Source organism: Suricata suricatta, chromosome 15 (assembly GCF_006229205.1).
Source record: "Suricata suricatta isolate VVHF042 chromosome 15, meerkat_22Aug2017_6uvM2_HiC, whole genome shotgun sequence".
NCBI classification, from domain to species: Eukaryota; Metazoa; Chordata; class Mammalia; order Carnivora; family Herpestidae; genus Suricata; species Suricata suricatta.
In genome coordinates this window covers 1741640-1748534 of record NC_043714.1, presented here as the reverse complement: position 1 = coordinate 1748534, position 6895 = coordinate 1741640, and positions in this window count along the sequence as shown.

Below are 6895 nucleotides of genomic sequence, written 5' to 3'. Positions count from 1 at the left end.
GCTGGCGGTGAGGGGGAAGCCTTGGGTGATGTCTAGAATTTCGGCTTAGGAGGATCTGGCCACTTACCCCAGCTCCAGAGAAAGAACAGCTCTGGATGTGAAATGATGAGTACCAGCAAGCTATAAGAGCAAAACATGACCAACAGGACTTGGATGTATATACTTAAAATTCGGTGGAGAGAGGGGGGAACAGAAAGAGATTGAAAAACATTATAAGCCAATTGGAGTTGGTTAAAACAATGACTAGGGATGCAGAGAGCAATGAATGAGTTACAAATGCTGAAAACCAGAGTTTAAATAGAGACCCGAGAAGAAAGAAACAAAATCTTTAATCATCCGTGTCACCCAGATTCATCTCTAAACTTCATGGGGTTTAGTCTCTCCATACATTTGCTTCTGAAGAAGCTCAATACAGCTTCAGCTCAAAATGACTTAAAAAGTATTCTTATTTCTGTGTAATGTTTAGTAACATTATATGATTTCCAACTCTCCATCCCCACATCTCTCACCAGTCTCTCTCACTCTCCTCTCCCAGGCATTCATACCTGCATCTGCTCCACAGACTCACTCTCCAGACCTCTGGCCCCTCCCTGCACCCACCTGCACCTGCACACACAAGGCTCCTCACCTTCTTTCTTGACTCTCTACCACATCGAACCCAGGGTGGTGTCACTTCCAGGGCGCTGACTGGGGCACCCACTCCCACTGAGCCCACTGGGCCTTGGGGGTCAGATACCTCCTCTCCCTCTGGCAGTTGTGATTTCCCCAAAATAAGGCATAAAGAGCTTTATAGATACTTCAAGTTTGTTTCCGTTTTGTTTTTAATCTCTGGAATTAAAACTGACCACTTACTGTACAGAGACAATGAAAAAGCAGCAATAAACTCTTGCAAAGGCAGTAGGCAGTGAAAGCTCCTTCCCAGCATTAGCCAAACAGATGAAGGCCATCACCTAGAGCAATTAGCACTGAATCCAAAGCAAGTGTTACAAGCGGCAGATGATAAACACAAGTTAAAACTCTGGGTGGCTGTGCTCAGGGCAAAATGTTTAACATACTTATATTTTCTACCTGAAAAACATGACCAGTTCTATATATAACCCAGATACTGCAAAAAGCATACCTATCATGACAGCAAGAAGTTTCTATATTAGTTTTAGTACATTTATTTTCCCCAATTTTAAACAACAAAGTAATTTTTCTTTGTTGTTTTTTTCTTTAAAACAACAAAGTAATTCTACTCCAACAGTCCCCTGCAGTAAATAATTTACTCCTGACAAGAAGAAAATAGCACCTTCTTATCTCGTATGTGTGATAAGATAGCTTTTACAGGTTTGGGATCAGCTTTTGCCGTGGCCTGAATGTGACGGTGTTCAAGGCCTTCTGGCTGCTGACCGGTGTTCAAGGCCTTCTGGCTGCTGACCGTCACTCAGAAGCCTTGGAGCACACAGACCAAGAGATAAGCCACAGGCATGCAGCCTGGAGAAGCAAGAAAAGCCTGGATCCCAAAAGCACTGCCTATCTTCTCCCTCTAATTTGGAATTTTATATTAGAGGAACAAAAATGCATAAACAAATTTTATAGTATACAATCATGAATCTGAGTTGCAAATGACAGAAATATATTTTGGTTAATATAAGTAATTAAGAATGAGCAATTAAGTGCTCATCATATAAGCACTTATTTTTTTTAATTTTTTAATGTTTTATTTATTTTTGAGAGAGAGAGAGAGAGAGAGAGAGAGAGAGAGAGAGAGAGTGCGAGGAGGGGAGGGTCAGAGAGAGAGGGAGACCCAGAATCTGAAGCAGACTCCAGGCTCTGAGCTCGCTGTCAGCACAGAGCCCAACGCGGGGCTCGAATCCATGAACTGTGAGATCGATCATGACTTGAGCTGAAGCCGGATGCTTAACCTACTGAGCCACTCAGGCGCCCCCGTATAAGCACTTATGATGAGTCCCGGGTAATGTATGGAACTGTTGAATCATTGTATTGAATACTTGAGGCTAATAAAACACTGTGTATTAACTATACTGAAAGGAAGGAGGGAAGGAAGGATGAAAAGAAGGAAGGAGGGAAGGAAAGATGGAAGGAAGGAAGGAAAGAAGAAAGGAAGGAAGAAGGACAAAGGAAGGAAGGAAGGAGGGAATGGAAGGGACAACTTCATAAAGGCACCCAGGATCGGGTGTTTCAAAGTGATGTTGTAAAGACCACCAAACTATGAATAGAAGCGATTCATGATTTTATTTATGGCCAGGCCAAACCTGATCTCCTGATGGTAAGAAGAAAGTGCAGAGCATGGCCCCAAACAAAGGCAGCAGTGAGATTATATGGACATAACAGGACATCACTTAGTTAACCAATTACAATCCATAGTATTCTATCATAGCCAATTACATTGGAATACACAAACACCATCTTTGGTGGGAATCTACCCCTTCAAGTTTCTTTGTCCCTTTAAAATGACCAATCATAATTATACATCTAAAATATCACGAACAGTGACAGCAATTTCTCACCAGTTAATTCTATCTTCGCAGGTCTTCGTAAAAGGGTGTTGCTTAACAGAATCTAAGTTATCTGCTTACAAAGCAGGCGAAGTTACAAAGTCAAAGTCCCCAAGGCTAATGAGTTCACTCAGGAGAACCCCAAATCCTTCCAAGAGCTGAAAAGGCCCCACGAGGTTTGGACCCTATTACTTCCCTGAATTCATTTCTTCCACTGTCCTCTCTTCTCGCCATACCTCACACTGGTATCCTTTCTGGCATCCAAGCACACCCTTGGCTCAGGTCCTCACCCTTTGCTTTTCCATCTCCGATATCCACATACTGCTTCCCATTACTTTTTTGGTTTGGGTTTTATTAGATATATGTCCAAATATAGTCTTTTCAAAAAAGGCTTTCTTGGCCATCTTATATGAAATAGCATTTCTTCCCATCCTCAAATCTCCCTGTAGCATTTGTCTCTATTTTTTACCATGGCACTTGCCAACTGGCATTATTGTCATTTATCTCTTTTCTTCTTTGTATTGCTGTATCCCCAGGGCAGTTCCTGACATATTTAATGTTCCACAAATATTTCTTTGGTTAAATAATTAATTAATTAACATATTTTTGTTCCTCAGAGGCATCCCTTTACCACCTATTCCCAAGAAAATAGATAGGTCTACATATGTTATACACATAAATATCTGTCAGTGATGCAAGGTTTCACTTGGAAGACATCTTGGATTTCCTTCATATCCACCCTCTTCCTCCGAGCAGCACTGCCATGCCTCATCATTGCTTAATAAGAAATTTGAAACTGACACGTTCCAGTTCCAGATGTAGATGTGGGCTTGGACATGCCCCTTTTCTTTTCCTTTCCATGCCACTAGAGTTTCCGTTGATCTGATGATAAATTCTAAACTTATTTCTGTTACATACAAAGTGAGTTGGTGCTGACCCACTAGAGGGCAGGACTGTACCATTCCTACAGCAGCGCCCCCATGCCAAGCACAGAGCTCAACATACAATACATGTATTTTATTGTATTGCATTTTTTAATAGAAAGAAAATAATCAAATGACTCATCTAGTCCATGTCAATTTTCTTTCTCAATTACCCTCTCAAGAAGGACCAACTCATGATTCCAAACTACGCTGAACCACTTGTATGTCTTCAAAGATACAATATATAGCCACGGCTCTCCATCTGATTTCCTTTGTGCCTGGTCCACTTGAGCTCCCCTCAAGCTTTGCTTCCTTTATTCACTGGTCAGGTTTCTCCTGAGACATAGGTCTATGCCAACACCACAGTGTCTTCTAGCATCATTTCCCTATATGTCTATAATGGGTCACACTCAACTGTGATGCACTGTTTACTTTTGAGCGCTGTCCTCACACACACACACAAACCTATGAACACCAACACACACTCTTACACACAACACATCTGCACACATTGTGTCTGACACACACAAAGAATATGGACTTCTTGAAGGCAGGAACTAGAGCACAATAAATGTCACAGTAAACACTAAACAAAGGCTATTAAAGAAATAAACAAATAAATACAAGAACAAGTAAAGAAATTTATGAACAAAAATAAACCCAGTGAACAATATTTTCAATTGGTTCTGAGCTTGAGAGCTACAGTGGAATCAAGATCACAGCTTTCCAAAATTACTGAAGGTCAAATTTACAATAAAGGAAAGACCATGGATTTGTGAGAAAAACCAGAAAGGCCTATCAGGCACGGTCACACATGGGCTGGTGGGAGAAGGAATGGTGAGAAGGAGGGAAGCTAACACTACAGTCAGATTGGATCAGGAATAGGGAAAGTCTCATTAGTGGAAACGCTGTCAGGAATTTGAGAAGCAAGATTGAGATGGAGCAAGTCAGGTGTTGAAGTATATATAATTCAGCTCTTTAAGACTTGACAATCATGTACCTGCCCTAAACTAACAATTGCTACAATACTTATTGACTTATTATATTTACCATTGACTGTATATTAATTCATCCAATTGTCTGTTAAATTTAGTATGAGGCAGATATCCTACATAATAATTCTGTTTGGCACTTCTGACAGATACTGCAAGTAGCATGACTAGAAAAAATATACTAATTATAAATTTACACACAAGTTTGAGAGTGAGAAACAGAAGATCTCATTCTGTTTCAGCTTCTCTACTTGTTTATCATCTATTATGTATTGACTTGTGACCTCCACCTCAAAATAAGGGATGTTGAAGACTTAAGCCTGCTATTACCTCATGGAGGGACCTTATTTAAGGATATGGTCTTTACAGAGGTAATGAGGTTAAAATTAGGTAATTAAGGTGACCTAGTAGAATATGACTGGTGTGCTCATAGGAGGGGAAATTTAGACACAGAGACAGACATACACAGAAGGAAGAAGGCCATGTGAAGACAAGATGGAGTGATGCATCTACAAACCAAGGAACACTGAAGATTGCAGACTAGCAGAAACTAGAAAGAGGCAAACAAAGATCCAATTCCTTGAGTGCAAGGAAGCACAGTCCTGTTGACACCTTGATTTCAAATTTCTACTCTCCAATAAGTTTTGGTTGAGACAATAAATTTGTGTTGTTTTAAACCACCTGTTTTGGGTATCTTGGGTATAGAAGACATAGGATAGTAATACACCATGTGAACTTAAACATTTTTTCTCTGAGATTTCTTACCTATAAATGATAAATAAGGTGATAATAGCTATATTCATTATTTTTGAAGCATTATTTACAATAGCCAAGATATGGAAGCAACCTAAGTAAGCATTCATCGATAGATGAGTGGATAAGGAAGATGTGGTAGACACATTCATTATTTAAAAGAGCAGAATCAAATGAAAAAGCAGTGTAGAGAATATAAATTATATAGTTTGTAGTCTTTCATACTTACATTTTCTTAGGTATTTAAAAATTTGTATTCTCAATTAACACACTAACTTAAACGTCCTATAATTAAGTTTAAGCACACAGTATTATTTCAAATCTAGCTGATCATTCTCTTTATTAGGTAATTACCTATAATTTCTTTAATTTGCACTCCATTGACAACTGTAAAATAAATTAACACTTCTTCTAAGAATTAGTAGTAATTACTATATTTCAGTTAAGCCAAAATAAATTAAGCCAACATGCATATTCAAAGGGGGATAAAAGAATGGGGTGAGAGATATAAAAATTTCATGTCTTGAATATAAATCTGAATTAAAACTTTTCTCCTATATGATTTCCAAATATTGTCATTGATGTCTATAGACTTACAGAAATCTCGAAGCAGCATTAGGGATGCAGTAGGTCCATGTTTTAAAATTCTCTCTTACTACTGTTTATCAAAAAAAAGCTTTCAGTACTCCTCTAACTGACCTGAAATACTTCTCATCAAAATATTTTCTTTTTCTCCTCCCTCCATCCGTATGCGGTAGACCCAGTGATCTCTGTGGCAAAAACTGAAAAACTTATGTGAGAAATACAGTTTGGAAATCCCCAAACTCAGGTGCTTACATTTTACTGTAATACCTCACTAATTTGGTAATTGTTTGGGGTATATCTTTTAAAACTTTATGTTTATTTTACATAAACTGCCATATGGCTCTATAAATTTGTCTGTTTGCTCTACTAATCTGCCAATAATGTTTAGAGAGAGAAGACATGTTTTCATATACAGCCCTAATATAAAGTGCGGACTACATCTCTTTCCTGCACACAGCAAGTCACCAGCTGCATTATTGAGAATCTTACAAAACTTTTCACTGAAGAATTAGCAAATATTGAGAATCTTATAAAACATTTACACAGGAATCAGCAGATAATAATCAGGTCAAAGTACACCTATTTATGATACCCTATTGCCTCATTATACTATCATACATGGTTAAATATACAAACACACACACAGTAGAAATGAGGCACCATTAAGCTCAGCTTACATTTATAAAACATAAGCTATTGGTTTGAGTCAGTTGAGTGTGACATATTCTATGTCTGGCTCTTAGTCAAACAACGAAATTAGAAGAGGCATAAATTCCCAAAACCATGCTATTCTTGATATACTCAATATTTCTCTTCCTTCTATGTTTTCTACCTTGAAATAAGCAAGATATTTACATTCTGGAAGGCCTGTAAGAGATGTTTCAGCTAATTCATTTTTCAATTAATTCCCTTAATTGCTTGTTGGGTGTAATGACAATCATGAAAATACTTCTTGATGGTTCATCTTTCCTTAAAAATATTAATTCCTCCTATAAATATTTAAGCCTACTATATATCTCATAGTATATGCAATGAGATAGAAGCTAAAGACAAAACTGGTGAAGAAAAATAGACAGGATCCCTGCTTCCATGAAGATTATAATTTGATAATTAAATTATCACAGTGAGTATAAAATAATAG